We start from the raw sequence: 18,764 nt of genomic DNA, 5'->3' as shown, positions 1-18,764 counted from the left end.
ATACGGAGACATTAATCAAACATTCTTCTTTTTTTAATAAAATTGCAAAAGAATGCTCCCAATTGTACTGACACTGGAGACGTCTCCAAAACAATGAAACTGTAATAGGATGGCAAAAATAGCTGTGCCTTTATGAATGCATTTTTCAAAGGCATAAACTTAACAACTGAATGTTCCTTGGCATTGTGCAATATAGTGAAATTCAGGATGCAGAGGCAGATGCAGTGGTATGTGTTGCATTTTGATAAATGCTCTCAGATAAAAGTGCAATAGCGCTCAGAATAAGATTTAGCTTCTCATACATTAAATATGTAGTATCATTTTTCTTGTGAAAATCATGTTAAACCATAATGTTTCTCCTCTTGCTCTCATTTTTTATTATTTTGCACATAAGGTCACAGTTTCAAAGCTCAAAGCAGACTAGATAATGTATGAGACACTGAACTTTTTGGAACAGTCATGAAATAGCAGGGTATAGGCTAAGTGATCTTTTGGGTCTTTTCAGTATCTGAATCTGAAACCTAGTTTATAATAATAATGCTAAATAATTCCATCTGAATGCAACATAATAAGCAAGGTTAGCACAAGGAAAACTTGAACACGTATGTCACTTAACTGTGGTATTTAATGTTCTTACCTCAAGATTTGTAATGAATTAGTGATTGTTGGGCGGGAACCATCATTCATTTTGTTGCTGAAGTTGAGATCTTTCTTTTAGTAAGCCTTATCAGTTAGTAGTTAATGTAAAACCCATATATAAAATATATGTCTCACCACTTGTAAATACACTTGTTTTCACTCTTTTCACTGTCTCCTCCCTCCTCTAGTACCTCAATTGTTGTCATTATTTCCTCTTCTTTTTCCTACCTTTTATTTTAAGAGTCCTCCCTACTGTCTATTCCAATTTTTCTTCGTATAAACTTTGATGACAATTCCATTCCATCCACCCTGTGCTTGTGGATAACTGGAGTTGCTAGGCTCCAGTTAAGCTGGCTGCATGGTTTTAGTCTTGGTTTCATTTTTATCCTCACCAGCTATGATAAAGGCAAGAGGCTTCCTTTATCCTATTTGCTGATATACAGCATAAACAGCTCTCAGGAGTATATAACGGCAACAAGCCATGGAAAGGATGTTAATTTACCTCCAGCTCCTACTTCACTAAAAATAATTTTTTTTCTGTTATTTTTGTGTATTAGTTCCCCAGATCTCCAGCTACTTTGGAAAGTCCTGTGCCTCAAGTCTTTGGTTTTTTTTTTTTTTCAACTCAAAATAATTAATGTTCAAATACATACATGACTTAATTCTTGTTGACTTAATCCTATGTGAGATAACTCTTTCTGTATTTCTATAGAACTGTACAATTACGTACCCCAAAATCTTATTTTTTTTTCTTTTTACAAAATGTTATACAAGTGTCTTGATGGATTTTAGATTACTAATGTAATACTTTTATTCAGAAAGACTTCTGTTCATGTAAGTTTGGTCTGGGAAAGGAGTTCACTACTTAGGTGCCAAACTCAAACTGTTCTTCACAAATTTATCTGGCAGAGATGTTAAACAGACCCTTTGAGGTAACTGTAAGTACCTGTTGGATTGTTTTGTTTTCAGGTTTTTTAGATGATTCTGAAAAATGTTCAAATTTGCTTTAAAAGTAAAATTTATTGGACACATTAAATTATACCATTAATTCTCTAAAATAGACATAACTTTGGGGGAGGACATTGAGAAACATTTATTCCAGGGAGGCAGGGAGAAATTAAAAATCCTCAAAATGTTGTCTTAATGATTAGAAGAGACTGTTGGTTGAAAAGAACAAAGCTGTTGTTAGAAGACAAGTTCTTCATTATTTTAAATTACTTATGGTTCTAAACTTAAAAATATCTAAAAGTCTTCTAAGTTCCATTCACTTGAATAGAACCATTTACATCATTGCCATCAAAGTTAATAGAAACAAAACTGTTGATTGCATTTCAGGTAGAGAGGGCAATCCTGTATTCCTTAAGTATCCATTGATCAAAGTGGGACAGCAGTTAAACAAAGTATAATGCAAAAAAAAAAAGTAATTTTATTTTGTGAGAAAGAGGTAAATAAATATCCCACTGAAAGATGTGGTTCCATATTATGATTTCAGTCAATTTACAGTTGATTTAAAAGTGAACTTCCCAGAAACACTGCAGTTCTTCCATTGCAATGGTTCCACAGTAAATGTTCTAACCCATCTCCCCGCCATTCTAACACAAGCGCGATTTTGAGCACGTGCTAGTCTATTGCAGCGAACTGAGATGAGATTGTCATTATATGTAAATTTAAAGAGGTCCTTCTACGGCATTTCTTTTAGCTGAGTTATAAGAAAGACCATTTATTTACTTGAGAGAGTTCAATATGGTACCAATCACAGGGTTTTTTTTTTTAGGTATCTTTTAATGTTCTGCAGGTTGTACAGGTCCCTTGCACCTGTTACTTTATTTAATCTATATAATGCACTTTTAGATTATATAATTACTTTTCAGAAAAGTGATGAATCTTAATTGCAATATCAAAGTACATTTACAAGGTAAAGCACAAAAAAGGGATTATTATAAAAGGGCAAACTCAGTAAAAATTACACCAGATACTAAGAAAATGGAAAAAAATAAATTAAAAACGATTGGCAGAGGATAACAGAAAAGTTTCATGCTCTGGTAGCCCTGGAAATGTGTGAACTTGCGGCTAGTAAAAGGACTTAGACTTATGAATGTGTAAATAAATCACATATATCAATTCCCAACTAGGAAATAGTTCTATAGTTCATTACACTGTCCTGTAACTCAAGAATAATACCTATGAAGTCTATAGGAAAATGGAAGTTAATTCAAATATGTGAACAAGACCGTTCAAAGTTTGTGTTTGCTGATATGTTGGCTCAAGAGCTCATTTTCAGTGATAAAGTGGTGTTCTGTTCATCTTCCTTGCTCAAAGATACTGGTCTACGCCAGTAGAAGAAGTCTGCACCAGAATTTGACAACTGTCAGTCCCAAACTCTAAAATGATGCTTACTACAATTGTTTTATCTAAAAGAGTAACTTAATTTTCTGACATTAAGTAGATTTCTTAGACTCTTGCACAGAACAGTCACTGGAAGAGATTAATGACACTTACTGCTTTCCACACATGTGTTTCAGGACAGAAGGAGCAAATGAAAATATTCACACAGTGTTCAACTTCTGAAAAATATTTTTTCTCTGAAAATTGAATAAGCAAGAAATGTATCACGATTTTTATATTATTAAAGACACACGCTGGAGAGAAGAAGTCTTAAAAATGATTGCATACCTGACTACAATAACAGGGAGTTTATTTCTGCAGAATACAAATAATATAGATAATTATACTCCAGAATTTAGTGCTCAGAACTACTGTGTACTTGTAATTGGATGTGTATTTTTCCCTCTACAGATCACAATACGTATTTGTTACACATATCGTATAATATGGCTTTGTTGCTTTTCCAATATTTGGTTCTTTCTCTTTCAATAATATTTCTGCGCTGTCTTCAGCGTTCACATCTTTCTTCTAGCCTTATAGCATTAGCAATTTTCTTTTCCTCCTCTGTAATTTTTCAGCTTTACATTGTATGTGGAAAAAACAGATACAAAGTTACATATTACAGCTCACTAAGATTGCGATTTAGATCTCTAAGATAATCTGTGTAATGTGAAAAAGTAAAACGCATCCTAAAATGCAAATGGATCTGCATCTGACCTTCTGCATCTTGCATAAAGTAGAATAAAGTTTTACATACGGAAGAGAAGCAAAGGAAAATAAGAGAAATGATTGGGTTATGAAACCATACGAAATATGTGTTTAAAATATTCATTTGGCCTTGATTAAAGGTCTCTAAAAGGTTTTTGGCTTTTGTTAGGCCTTGTCTGGGCTATTTTACTAAATAGCTTTTGAAGATTTTAGTTTCTGATTTAACTGTTGATAGTTACTGCATTGTTTATGTCAAGGGACTAGAGTTTTCTCCAGAGCTCATAAACTCCTTTCTTTCTAACATTTCGTCTAAGAAAAGCCCTAAAAGCATAGGCTTTACCATATGTTTTTGCATGTCAAGGTTTTATTCTTGTACAAATATTTTATTAATATATTACTATACTACTGTCTTTGAAATCCATGGGAAAACTCCTTGTGAGAGCTGACTTTGAATTTTTCTTTGGTTTAGGTACTCTGAGTACATTTCTGTTGTCGCATCTTTTTCAAATACTAGGTAGTTTTGAAAACTGACAATGTTCGCATGTAGCGTAGGTGATAGAAGAGTAATGATTTCTATTATTCTCTGTCTTAAAGGAGCCAACTGCATGCTTTTTTTGTTTTTTTGTTTTTTGGTCAAAGCTTTTGTCATGGAGCAAGCAACTTAGATCATTTCAGATAATTTCTAATTATATGTTCTGCCACACTTTAAAGGATAACAAGCTTGATGACGGTAATATTTTGCACTCTTATGCTTTCTTATGCTAAAGAACAGATTATTTTCCTATTAGCCTTTTGCTTTTAATGAACTTTTCAGTTGCTCCTTCCTTCTCACAAAACTTTAGAATAAGGGCCTCAAGTTTGCTTCTTCTTCTCACTTGGCTTTGCAGATGCAAAAAGTATAATCTGCAATAAAGTCTGTGAGAAGTTTTGCACGAGAAATTGCTTTTCTATTTTGCAAATATTTTGTAATGTACTTTTAGTTACAAACTTCGATGAAAAGTTTCAGAGACAAAGAAACTGACCCCCTCTGAGAAGGAAACTGTATGAGGAGAGACACAGAAGATCTTACTCTTTAGATAAACTGCTAGTTGATATTGATCTCATGCTCAGGTTTACAATGATCAACAGTAATCAGTCACTACTATCACTACTTGAGCATTGGTGACACTCTGCTTTTCTGTTCTCTGCCTGACATGACTTATTTTCCTCGGGCCCTAAATGGGATTTAGTAACATAACTCAACTGCTAAGACACGTGGATAAAATTTAGTAGCCCATGACATCTACAGAATCAGATTAAGTAATCTAACAGTTCTTTCTGCACTTAAATTCTGTGACAATGAGGAAAAAAATAATATATTTTTCTAGATGCTTCAAAATGTTAAAAAAGATTTGGTTCCTTGCTACTGTTCTCAAGTGTTTTCCAGAGACTTTTCTGTTTCAATATGTTAGCTATTTTCCACTCTAGAATCATTTCAGATAATATTTTACGTGTAGTGTGTATCTGAGTACACACACACACATACACATTTATATATAAAATCCCTTTGCTATATGCCTGTATGTATAGAAACATAGATTTGATATTTTGTTCAAAGGCAACTGCAGTCAGCCAGTAAATCTCTCTCACTTTCTTTCTGTACATGGCTATCTATCCAGAAAAGACTGTTTATAACATACCTGTGCTAGAATTTTCTGCTGCACAGGCTTTTGCCATGAGATAACAGCATGTAACAGTCAGGAAGAGTCCTTTCATAAACAGAACACAAAAGGGGAGGCACAAGAAATCTTGTGACTCCCAAGTCAGTAACCCTTCACATTTTTGAAGCATGACTGCATTCCCAGGTAATGAAGTTAGATCAAATACTTTTGTCTCAGGTTCTTCCCCAAACACACACCCTGCCTTAAAACAGATCTTCTAAAGCATGTAAGTCTCTCTCATCTGTCCTCAGTAAATCCTGTCTCAGAGGAGTTTTTAGTCAACTGCCAAACAAAAGTGAAAATTCAGGTAACATGATGTTATGGAACTGCTTTCAAGAGACCAACACCTGCTCTCCTGATCTGGCTAATAGTTCATTAAGTTTACAGAAGATAAGATAACTAGTTGTCTAAGCACCCATATCTTCTTAGCCTTTGCCATCCATGATACATGGAAACTGATAACACTGCTAAGGATGTCTTCCACTTCATTAAAATATAGAACTTCCTCCTTCTTAGACCACAAAGATCAATGTGGGGATAAGACTTTCATTTACAATGAAGCAATTTACACTTCTCTGATAAAGTAAGGGAAACTTAAAATGGTATATATTATACCACCATGACATTATTAAAAGACCTAGAAGTAAATAAGAATCTGAAGCAGAATTTGCCCTGTCCATTTTTCTTCATAAGAAAGATTGAATGGGGTTGCTTTCGTTTCTTTATTATTAAACATTCCTGCAGATAAATGACAAGTTAGTTCTTGATCTATGTGAGGTGTGAGACAGTGCTAAACATATGAATATGAAACTACTCAGGTTTCATAATTAGTGCAATCCCCAAATCTGTTCCTTCTAATAACTATTTCCTGGTAAATCATTCCAAGTGATTAATACTTATTATTTGATTTCAGCATACTTCCAGATATAAAAGAAAGCTGACTCCACTGCTTTTGATCATCCTCTGTTCTTTCCACCCAGTCATCACTATCTCTTTACATGACTGCCGTTTACAACCTCATTAGACCCATAAAACAAATCCATTCTTAAACACATGCGCGCAGGTTGGCTCCTTATATGAATGTGATTTTGTTCTTTCTTGAGTAGAACAAGAAAGTGGACTCTTTTCATGTCTTCTCCATGTCTGTCTCTTTGCTCAACCTCTCTGCAACATTCAAGAATGATAGACCCAGTAATGATCTGACTTTGTCCACTGCAGCTTTTGGAGGACCTATGTTACACAGCCACTGTTTTATTCTTTTCTTCTCTAGATTTTTCCTAAAGCACGCATTTAAACAATTAAGATGAAGAGGTAGCACTGCTAGAATTCCTACATTTTTGCTCTACTTCTCTCTCTTAAACATCATCTTCATTCCATCCCACAGGTTGCCATTGATAAAGAATAAAATGACAGTAGAAGAAAGAAACCACTATGCTATGACATTTTTCTCTATTCCCTTCAAGAAATATGCATCAAATGAAGTCGAAAATAGATTTGTTCTATATTCCTTTATTTAAACATTGAAATGCAGATTATGTCAAAAATATATTACAGAAACAAGTATGGGAAGCTTCCCATATACTGAATATTTTTTCTTGTATTATAAAACGATTCTATTTTTAAGAAACAAGGTGGTATGCAGAAGGAATTCTGAAAAATGTCCTATCCTAAGGTAATACATTCCATAATTAAAAATATTTTTATTGTTATTAAGATACTATCATTTGATTCTGGACAAAATGTACCCTGACTTTGTTTAACCTCTGTGACTTAAGAAGAACAAATCTGGTCACTTAAAAAAATAATCTGCATTTTTTTAACTTTCTCTGATAAAGAATCTGCCATAGTGCTGAAAAAGTATTTTCAAGTGCCTTTAATTGTACATTTTTACTTGCTTTCTAAACTGTATTTGAAAAATTGAAGATAATATGTATTTCTGTAGCCAAAACATTTTAACTTTGTCTAGCACATGATGTGCCTCACTGTTGTGACTAATGAGCTGCAGACCCTTATTACTTTTAGTAAAATTGTACTGAGGCTTACCTATATTTTTAACAGGTAAATTGAAACGTTGAGACTACATCTATTAACCAGACTGCAGCTGAGCTAGTCTAATAACAATAACAAACAGTACATTTACTGAACAGGTTTATGACTGCTTGTCAACTACACACAACAAAGGCCAGCTTGGCAGGTACGTTATGAAATGTCAAATACATAAAGATGATTCCTGACACTGAAATGAACTGTAGCTTTGCCTAAGAAAGCAGTACAGGAACTGCCTTGTTTCTTGAAAACTCAATCAAACAAATACAAAAACAGACAATCAAAGTCTGAATATTTAACACAATTAATAAATCAAACTTACAGTGGACTAGATTAGTGTGAGTTTTCATTTCTGAGAAAATACTAGAAAACAAGGTTCCAGGTAGCAATTTACTTTTATTTTTCTTTCATGCTTACATAAAATTCATAGATTATCTTTTTTCCCATACTTTCTGTCACTGTTTGACAGGCACAAACAGGTAGGGAGATGCATGAAGTGCTGTTGTCAGCTCTAACAACATGCTGGAGTAGTGTGCACTGAAGTAGCTGTCGGAAACAACAAGAGTATTTGGAGCTCCAAAATGTATCTGTGTATTGACCACTCAAGGATCAGTTGTGAATGAAATGAGGACATTTTCCTCTAATTCATTAGGTATTCCTTCAACTCTCTTCTTATTACTGCAGTAAAAGTGTGTTTATTAGGTTTCTCAGACAAATATTCAGGATTTAATTTCTGGATGCTGAAAATGATCCTGAACAATAACATAGTTAGGTATATCACTCACATACAAATTTTCCCAACATTATCTGTTTTCCATTTTTCTGCCTTTTCCTCAGAGTTTCATTTCTGCCTCTTTATTTTTCTGGAATTTAGCAAATTCTACCACAGTCAGAACTTTTTACAAAATGATCCTCTGGAAAAGTTTCATAGCCTGCGCTAGTTTGCCAGTAAAGTTTACAAATAACTCTGAAAGGGTATAAAAAATTAACATTTGTCTCCTTTGTGGGACAGAATGATCTGATGGAAAATTTTAGAAGTGTTAAAATATTCTCTAGGGCAGACAAAAGTTGTACAAACTTTCTTGATTTCTGTGTACATATTTTGGAGGGCTTTTTGGGGGAGGTAGCAGAGAATGGAAAAGGCAGCCACACTAATTAACTTTTCATATAATTCATATCCATAGATGCATTGATCTAGGACTTGTTGTTTGAAAAGTTGCCTATCTTGATTGCTACTCTTCATGCTTTTTCTATCATAATCTTTCTACTCTCAATTGTAAATTACTATCCTGAATTGTTTTCTACCTTACCTTTAAAAAACAAACAAAAACTCACTACACACAAAACACCTTTGCTTTGATTTCAGTGACATGTTTTGTTCTGCTATCCAAATGACCATTCCTGAGGTTTGTCTACTGATTAATGAAAAGTGAAAGGCAACTAGCAAAGTGGTACTCTGTTGGGGAAAAAAAAAATCAGGAGGAATGATAGATGAGTTTCCTGCCTTTCCAAAGAGACTACACGTTCCCTTACTGGCAGTACCATGGCAGAAAGCCATCAGGAATAAATGGAATATGGCCAACATGAGTTCCTTGTCTTTCTACAGGAAGTATGTTTTCCCTAAATTACATTTTGCATGACTGTCACCAGAAATATATGGATTAATCTAGTGCATTTTAACAGGGATTATATGCCATAGTCCATATCTGCAAAGACCGGCTGACAGGTGATGCATCAGTATGCTACTCACAGACTTCTATTCTTCATTGCAGATCTACCCAAGAAATGTAAAGTGTCTCCATTAACTCTTTCTTTCCCAAAAGATGTTTCCCTGAGGAATGCCTACCTACTAACTCACATTCTCTTCCCCATCAGTAGACTTTCTCATCAAATGCACACTCCTCAGCCTTTTCCCTCCCATTTCCTTCCACACTAGCTATTCCCCAAGACAGCGCTAGATTACAATAATCTGAGGTGCAAGATGAGATTTGCACCTCGTGGAGTTTTGTACAAGCGTGATGCTGAGGGCCCTGCCGCTTTTGCCGTGTTGATCACCCGCAGATGGCCTTTCCTCAAGGGGCCCCGCCCTCTCCCTGTGCTCCTTGCGGGGGCGGGCAGGGCAAGGGAGGTTAAAAAGGCGGTTAAACGGACCCCGCCCACCTGCCCGCCTCAGGGAGCCGCCACCGCCGGCAGCCCCGGGGCAGCTTCTGCTGAGCATGACGCTGCAGCCCGCGATGGCGTCACCAAGCTCACTTTGTGACTTCATACCTGCGCCTTCCGGAACGTCCGCGGTGCCGGTGCCGCCGGCCGCCTCTCGCCAGGCCCCCGGGGAGCGGCGGGTCCCGCGGCGGCGCCCCGCGCTAACCGCCCCTCAACGGTCGCCCCTCAACGGTCGCCCCTCGCGCGCGGCGGCAACGGCGCCCCCTGCCGAGCGCGCGCGCCCCCTCTGCCGGCGCGGGGCGCTCGGGCCGACGGCCGCCGGAGGCAGGGGGAGCCCGGGAGCAGCAGCAGCGGCGGCGGCGGCGGCCACCCGGCCCGGCGGGCAGCGAGCCCGGCAGGCAGGCGGGGGCCCCCCGCCCGCCCGCGCTGACGTCAGGAAACTTTCTCCGTGGCTGAGACGAGAGCGGGGCCGGAGCGGGCGCTGTGTGTCGGCGCGCCGCGGCAGCGAGCCGGCCTCCATCACTTCGCAGGTACCCGGCGCTCGTCTCCCCTAGGGCCGGGGCCCGGGCGGCGGCGCGGCGTCCCGGCCCCCGCGGGAGTTCCCGGGGGATCCTCCAGGGACGGGCCCGGGAGGGGTGAATGCAGCCTCCTGCCCCTCGCGAAGCGCGGTGTGCGGGAGGGGAAGGAGAAAAGCCCCCAGGGCGCAGCGGGAGGGCTGGAAGCCTGTTGATCGCCGCGGCGACAGCGACGCCGGGGGCTGAGCCGCTGCCCTCGACTTGAAACTTGGAGGCGCCGCGGCGGCGGCGGGGAGCGGGCTTTGGCCGTTGGCGGGAGGTGCGGGGCGCGGCGGGGCTGGCGCCGCGGTGCCTGTGGGGCTGGGCCGGGCCGGGCGCCGCGCGCGGGGCAGCCGGGGGGCGCGGGGCCGGGCCGCTGTGCGGGTGGCGGCGGCGCGAGGAGCAACGGGCTGGGTGCGGGGCGGCGGCGGCGGCCCGCGGGGAGCGGGCAGAGGCGCGCCGCGTCCTGTCCCGCCCGGGCGGGCGGGCGGCAGCTGCCCCTGGCGGTGTGCGTGGGATTTCGACGGGGCGGGCCTGTCCGGCGTCTTTGTATCTGTCCGTGCCTGTCAGGCCAACTGCGTGTTGTGAAACTTGCGACAGGCACAGTTTGCGGTGTTTTTCTCGCTAACTTTGAAACCACAGGGACTTTGTCGCGGCTTTTAGGCGTGAGATTTGACCTGGATTAGGGCTTTTGAACTTCCAAGTAGTTAAAAGTACTCAAATGGTCTTCATTCTGTGTGTGTATTTTTTTGTTTTGTATTTTTAAAGTCCCGTTAAGTACTACAGTAAAGCTATTATCTTTGCGGGACTTGCAGAGGCAGCATTTTATTTTTCTTTTGCTGGCCTGGCCGTGGCAGTTCAGCGTTGTTCCAGAGATGAGCCAAGCTCGCTGCCGATACTAATGAACACGCAGTTGTTTTGCAAAGGAGGATCTACTCGTAGGCAAACACAAGCCAAGTAATTTTAGCTCTGCAGAACACCCGGGCGTGGGGAGGGAATAGCTGTCAGGTCGTTGTGTGAATACAAAACTAAAATCGGAGTAAAGACTGTAGTAACAGGCCTGAAGTCCAGCTAGGGAGATTCAGGCCATCTTAAAAAGAGAATTCCTTCCCCCTTGAAAGTTTTATGATGCTCCTCTAAAAGAATATGGAAGGATACATTCCTCATCTAGTTTCACTATCCTTCTCATTTGTTGAAGGATAATGAAAATCAATCAAAGACCTATAAAGGTTAATTGTATTCTTTGCACAAAGAAATTAGCCCTGTTACAAAGAACTAGGGTTCTGGGTTTTTTCATTGTTTGTTTGTTTTAAACTTACCACTGCCTTGATTTAGATCAACTAATAGTTTAAAATGGTCATTATATTTAAAATGTAAATGCTGTGTAACTCTCACTTTGTTGTTTGTGTTTCAGTTCCTATAGCTGCATTGAAGTTAAGTCTTTAAAAAGTCATATTTATATAGAAGTAACTGGAAATATGTTCAAAACCCTTAAAATTGCTTTGGAAAGTGAGCTATACATGAAGGTGATTATAAAGGTGATTTTTAATGTATGCCAACACGTATATAATATTTAAAAATAAATGCCTTTGGTCTTCTCAGTATAAATTATCCTTTAATTTTTAGTTATTTGAATAATTTTGAGCCCTATTTTTAGAAATAGGTTCTTTTCTGTGATTTTTTTCTTCTCCTGCATGTTAGACTAAAGCTATGATTGTAATAATACCTTTCAGTCAGTGTAGTGATAAGCAGTACTTTGGAGCTTCAGCCTTTTGCCAGGAATGATGATAATCAAAATGAGACAAAATAATTCCTACTAGAAAAATCTTTTTGGAAATTAAGCTTCTATTTTTATGGCAATTTGAAAATGAAAAGCTTGCTTACAATTGTTGATTGACTCAACTGAATGGTTGTGTGATAGTACATCAGGGACAACCTCTAATATTTGGAGGTTATGCACACGCACTCAGGGAGAAGAAAAACAGAGCAATATGGAAAAAAAGTAATAAGTATATGATTATTAGCCCTGTGCTTTTTGGTACATATCTGTGCGCCTTAAAAAAAGTTAAGTTTTAGACCTCCTTAAAGTCATACGTTTACGTGAAGGAGTTGAAGAGAGAAAGTGCGAGTCATGGATAAAAGCCTACGAATATGGCACAATGTGGATGGATGCAAGAGTCTATTTTTAACAGAGGTACAGGAGCATGATAAAAGTGAAAAGAGACTGAAAATAAGCAAGTACAAATTAGGTTGCATCAGAAGTAAGGATGACAGGCTTAAACACGATATGTGTAGCAATAGCATGTCTTGGGAGTGATGAATACAGAAATTAAAATGATTTTGGTGCCCAAGAAAGAGGATGACCCCCAAGACTGCAACAGTGAAGTGCTACTACCTTAAGTATTCTGCCTTAGCATTTTAGATCACATGGGAAGAAGCAAAACTGTTACCAGAGGACCAAAAAGGAGGGGTGATGTAGCTGAGCAGAGAAAGAGTAGCTGTTTTACAAATTAATGGTTGTTACTGCCTCATTAGTCTTTGGCAGCAACTTTGTAATCTTTTCCAGGCTAGAAAGTCTTTTTAGAGTTCCACACATCTTCTGCTCTGCAAAATATTTGCCTGGAGTAAACTTTCAGAGTTTCCTTACAAGCTCATGAGAATGAATAATTTTTTGGCTTTAGACAGTGTTACATCTCATGTAGTTATATATTTTATGTGTAACTTCAGTGATTTTTAAGTATAGCCATTTAATATGATGTTCAGCAGCAGTATGCTTGTTTGTGTGCATGGTTGTGTTAATATAACATTTGTAAATATTACTGGATGCTCTAAAAATCACATCAAAAGAATTATATGAAGAACTTGAGAGGTTGTGTACAGTAAACTGGCATTTGTATTATGATTATAGAATTAGTTTTTTTCCTGAGATGACCCCTCAGAGCATATTATTTGAACTTATCCTAAGAAAATAAACTACCAAGTGCAATAATCAAGTGCAAACTTCAGTTTGAACTGGGGGACTAATGTAGGTTGAAATGAACAAAAAATGAACTAGTTTATCCTTGAGTTATTGATGTATCTAATGTGGTTTGCAGCAGGAGTCTGTCAATTCTTTAAAGACAGGAAGTGGTGCAGTGGGAGCCTGAAAAGCCCACCAAATTCACCTGACAAAAATAACTGATCTAGAGTTTTCTGTTGCCGTCAAGGGTGAAATGAATGGCAGAGGTGCAGACTATTTCAAGCGTCCCAGCTCTTGAGACAAAAAAAAACTGAATTGAGCTCTTAATAGAATTGTTACATAAGAATACACTAGTTAGGCATGAATAAACTTTGGCCCTTCCCTCCTCCCCTTTTTTTTTGCGTTATTGTAATCTGATTTTTGAAGGGATAAGCACCTATAGGGAATCTCATTGTATCCCAGGAAAGAACAAACAATACTCTTGCTGTTAACAGCACAACCAGTGCCTATGCGTAGCTGTCTAACGATGTTCTCTTCAGTTTTCTTACCTTTGATATGGCCTTTTTCATTTAGGAATATTCGTTAATATCCTTGTTCCCAACCTTGAAGTCAGTCTCCTCCTAACATCTCCTAAATTCCTGAGGTTATAGCCTGGCTTTTATTTATGCAGCTCGTCTTCACTGGCCCACTGTCAGTGTTTCACTGAAGCTGTCCCATGACTTGGGTGCTGCATCAAACTGTTTCTAGATACGCTGTTGCGGAATAGCCACTAGTACCCTTTAATATGTGGTCTTAATCTGTGGTCTTTACACTCTCTGCTTGTGGTGGGGATACTACATTTATTTTTAAATTTCATTTCATGGACTCTCCCTAAGCCTACCTATGACCTAGCAGTAAGAGTAGAATGCTGTAGAAGTGTTATGATGAATAGATATGTGGGCCTACCCTTTGAGTCTCACAAATGCAGACATTGATACTGCCTGTGCCATTTTATTGCATATTGAGGGCCCACTAAGAGTTTTACAGTTCCATGGGCACTGAGAGATCTACTACTAACTATTTCCAGAGTTCTTCAGTCTTAAAAATGCTTATTATCTAAGCTGCAGCTCCACCCAATAGAGTCATCTTGGTGTATGCCTTCAAAACATGTTTGCTGTGCTAACCTCACTGAATATCAAGAGAAGAAAGTGATGTTACCACCCAGGTTTTATCCAGGATTTCAATAGAGGATTTATCTATATCCTGGAGACCCAGCTTGAATTGCCAGAAGAGAGTTCAGACTTTCATTCCTCTTCCCCTTGGCCAGTTTTAGCAGATGTTCTAATCACCAAACTGAGAAGGTACTCCATGTTAAACTGTTAGCATTTCCTCAGGTTGAAAAGATTTACTGTTTTTGATATGATTATGCACTAGACAAAAATGCAGAATTTTCTATAAATATTTCTGCTGATGAGATGAGTTTCCAACAGCCATTTAAGTAGTAAGTTTTTACTGGAGCAAGAAATGGAACTCCGGTTTCATAACACTTACAGTTGCTTACAGGCTACTTGATAATATGGCAAATAAGTAGCAATAAGCCCCTTAGATTAAGGTATTTAAAGTACTGTATTTTTTGAACTTGTGCAAAATTCCTTTGTGTTGAAGAACAGACAGTGAGAAATTGTGTTTATTATTTTCATTCCAGAGTCTGACCTACTTGCTTTAGTCCTGTATGTATTTTATGTCTGAGCTTGCAAATTCAGATTTAATTCCAAGAATCAAGCTGGATTCTTTCTATCTTCTGTCTTTCTTGCAATTAAAGAATCAGAAACATCTGTGCAGCCAAATGGTTTTTAGATTATTCTGTCAGTTACATGTGGTTAGCACTGTTGCCTTGCATGAGTTTTTGCAAGTGTAACTGATGGTAAGTAACATAGTAAACAAATCTATTAATGATGCACTGGTTTGAGCACAGACTGCAGTTGGCTCAATCTTACTTTTGCTAGCTCTGTGGGACTAAGAAGCTAAAATTGTTTTTTGTCATGGGGGATTCTAGGCTCACATTCTTGCGTGTGCTCACTCTCTCTGGAGTATATATATGTATGTATGCATACATATGTATATATGCACACAGTAAGTAAGAATTCAGGAAGCAGAGAGGGTAGAACTGTAATCTACAGAAATTTTTTTAGGCATTCTGATTATTCACGTAGTATAGACTGATTTTTATCAGTGCAAGTAATTAATGCTTTTATTTTCAAATATGCTTGACTTATAAGGCAAATCTTTTGAAGTTCCCAGCTGTCCAATGGCTGTTTCTAACACAGTCCATGGCTGTAGTAGAACAGGGAACGGAGGTACTCTTTCCTGTGGTGAATTTGGGAATAGATGTGGATAGAGGAGTCTAATTTCTAAGGCTATCTATTTGGATCTTCTCGTAATCTCTGAAAATCACATTCAGAACTATAAAACTACATTCAAATTCCTGTTTTTTAGTTATAAATGAAGTAGCTTTTTTGAAGTATAGGATTCTCTGGAACTAATCAAAATTTTGGATATGATTTTTTTCTCTATTATGTTGCCCTCTCCTTCCTCCTCCCCTCCCCCCCCCCCCCAAATAAGGGTGATTTTAGACAAAGACAAAAAATGCAGGAGCAATGTAGCATGCAAAACGATCTTGAGTACTAGCTGCTGTGACATTTAATAGTCTATTCCATTTTATTTTTTTCTATCTTTTAAATGCAAAGCTCAGTTCTGTCTAGACAGGATACGCTGAATCGTTGTTATCCTTAAGATGTTCTAGAGTTCTTAGCAGTGTAGGTAAAATCAAACTTTGCTTTCCCTAAGTGAAAGGCTGGGGTAGACTGCTACTGCATTGAGGAAAGGTGGATGGGAATGAGACAGTTGACCGTTTTCACTGTGTGCACGCAAGTCTCCCTGAAGCAGGGAGACCTCTGGAGGGGCTGATTGCCTTTCAGCTGCAAGCTGGGCCATCTGGGCTGTGGAATAATCTGTGAGTTGTCATTTTGCTATTGCTGGCAATTTGCTATCTCTTGCCCTGTGTAACTGGTATATTGCCTATGCATAGAGATCTTCTTGCTAATATTATCAATATATCAACTTTATACTTTGTCAGATTGAAAGCTTTTCTTGTGTATTTTTTTAAGAAGATATCTACTGCAAGAACTTTTTTAAATCTGTTGTGAAATCTTCTGGGAAGTATAACAGAAGTGAAGTAATGAGCCTAGATAGGGACTGTGTTCCCAATAAAAGATGATGTTTCCTGCAATCACATTTCAAAATGTTGTTTGGAACAGCAGTTGTTTTTGCATGCCAATTACATTAGGAATTGTTTAAAAAAGTTTGGTGTGTCCTCCAGCCTATTTTCTTAATGTTTTTCTGGACCGTCTTTCCAAATGTCTTGCTGTGCAGATATGTGCTGTCTCTAATGCTTCTTCCTCTGTGCTGTTTTGGCAGCCATATGCATTCAGAGCTCATGAGTCAGGTCCCCTTAAAAAAAAAAAAATCATAAAATGGGCTTAAAAATAATGAGATTAAAAATAATACACACTTTCACTTTGTCTTTTTTGAGTATGAGTATCTATTTTTCTACTGTGAAACTCTTTATTCTAATTATGAAGGTCTGAAACTTGAAAACAGATTTTTCTTTAATTCAAGCTCAAAATTCCAGGACTTAGGTCCTCAAGAAAAATGAATCTTACAAGACCTGCAATAAAATCATGAATGATGGCATCATTGTATCTGAGCTGCTGCTGATACAAGCTTCAGTCTTAAATGAGAAGAATAATACTAAAGTATTTTTTTTCATCCCTGCCTACATATGATATAACATACAGTCTTCTCTGATAGTTCTGACTGTTCCTGTGCTGGTGAGAGTTTCAGTGAAGTAGAGTCAATGGTAGATGTAAAAATATTAGTTGATAGTATGCCTTTCTTCTGCCTTCCAACACATAAGTTGACAGCATGGATAGAAGCTTCAGTTCCAAAGCAGTGGATGCTTGTGGTTGCAAATAAAGGTTAGGTTTATATTGCAGGCTGATATACACGAGTTATATCCGTTTCAGAACTAAAGTAATGTCAAACAGCTTGTTAAAGCAAAATAATAAAAAACAGTGAAAAGTAAAGTACATATGATGTAATATGGTACTAAATCCTTACTCAGGACAGGAAATAGTAACAGGGGACTGTGTAGCCAGCAGAAGGCAGTTGGAGAGACCAACCCCTACTGTTGTGCCTCTTAATCTGTTTCACATGTGTAAGCTTTAAAGGAGCGTGCACTGTGGATTTTAAACACAAAGGTCTTATAACATCTGAATTAAGTCATGACCTTTTCCTTAAATCAAGCAGCCTGCAAATTGCAGTATTAATTTTGTAAGCTGTATGTTGTATTATTATTCAGTTTATCCTGTTGTGCCAATAGATGTAGCATGGAAGAAACACTTCTACAACAAATTTTGCAGCTGGAGCTGATACTAATACTCTTATCTCTCTGTACTGTACAGTAATTGCAGTTAGTTGTCTGCTTATGCTGTATTTTGGAGTGTGAAATGCAGTATGTCAACACTGCTAAATCGCAACATTCGTTTACATAATGCTAATGTTTTTGAAGGAGATAGCTTCCACATCTGTCAGCTAATTGGGTAAAATGTTTCATGAAAAACTGCTGTTGTAGGGCTTTATACTTTTTGTAACAAAAGTTTATAGTTGGTTTTTCTTGATAATGGATTGTTGTTGTATCTAGTCTTAGTACATACTTCTGTGTAGTGTTTTTTACTCTTAAGCAAAAAGGCAGTAAAATAACAAGTAGGGCGGGCCAAAGACTGTGGCTGGGAAAGCAGAACATAAAGCAAGTAACACTCTTACACAATCTCTTACAATTGTTGGAATTCCGGTTAAATTGCATGATATCCATGTAGCTTAGTGCAACTCTCTGAAATTGAGTCACTTTTTTTTTTTAAGGCATATAGGTCTATTTGTAGATCAGGAGAACTCACATAAGTACACTTCTTACTTAAAAATGAACCACAAGAAAAATGATTCCACAGCCTACCCTCTATGCACTGTGAGGAGAGCTTTATTTCTGGCATAGTTGCCACAGGTACAAAATTGCACTTTTTGAGAAAATAGCCAGTCAGGGAGAAGGTGCCTGGGAATTTTTATAGACTTTAGTTCTCTGTATGTTGCTCCTCCACTGAAAGATAGTGGAAAGTCCCATAGAGATCAGTGGACTGCAGCTGTTTATCGTCTGTGAGCTGCAGTCCCCCAATTATGGTAAAATGGAGACTAAATCCGTGTATTCTTCCAGATAGCTATGAGGAAAATACCTGCTGAAAGACCAGCAGTCATGATGGAAGAAAGTTAATGGTGGTAATGACTTTGAAATAAAGCTGGAAGTACACTTTGGCTCAGTATTATAGGGTATGCTCAAATGGGTGTACAGAAGAAGAAAGCAAAAGAAATAAAGGATAAAGCAAAAGAAGCTCTAACATTCAATAGACTGTCCACTTGCCTTACCCCTGTGAAAAGGTGGTGGGAGTTGTGTGCGTGGGGGGGGGGGGTGGAGTTTTTCTTTATTTTTTGTTTTTACTTCTGCTAATTCAGAAGGAGCTTTAC

The 18,764-nt window shown here is 38.4% G+C and overlaps 1 protein-coding gene across 4 annotated transcripts in view; it reads left to right on the top strand.

Moving 5' to 3' along the window:
* The first annotated feature begins 10,002 nt into the window (after window positions 1-10,002).
* Window positions 10,003-18,764, top strand: part of GULP1 (GULP PTB domain containing engulfment adaptor 1) — a 149,619-nt gene continuing 140,857 nt past the window's right edge. The window contains exon 1 of one of the 4 annotated variants that reach the window (XM_068948337.1): window positions 10,003-10,168. The gene's annotated coding sequence lies outside the window, so the exon portion shown is untranslated. The remainder of the gene's footprint in view (window positions 10,169-18,764) is intronic. The other 3 variants (XM_068948335.1, XM_068948338.1, XM_068948336.1) reach the window with 3 other exon arrangements.

The sequence above is a fragment of the Struthio camelus genome, chromosome 6, assembly GCF_040807025.1.
Source record: "Struthio camelus isolate bStrCam1 chromosome 6, bStrCam1.hap1, whole genome shotgun sequence".
In the NCBI taxonomy this organism is placed as follows: domain Eukaryota; kingdom Metazoa; phylum Chordata; class Aves; order Struthioniformes; family Struthionidae; genus Struthio; species Struthio camelus.
The sequence above is the reverse complement of the archived record's forward strand: the minus strand, read 5'-3'. Positions and strand labels throughout refer to the sequence as shown.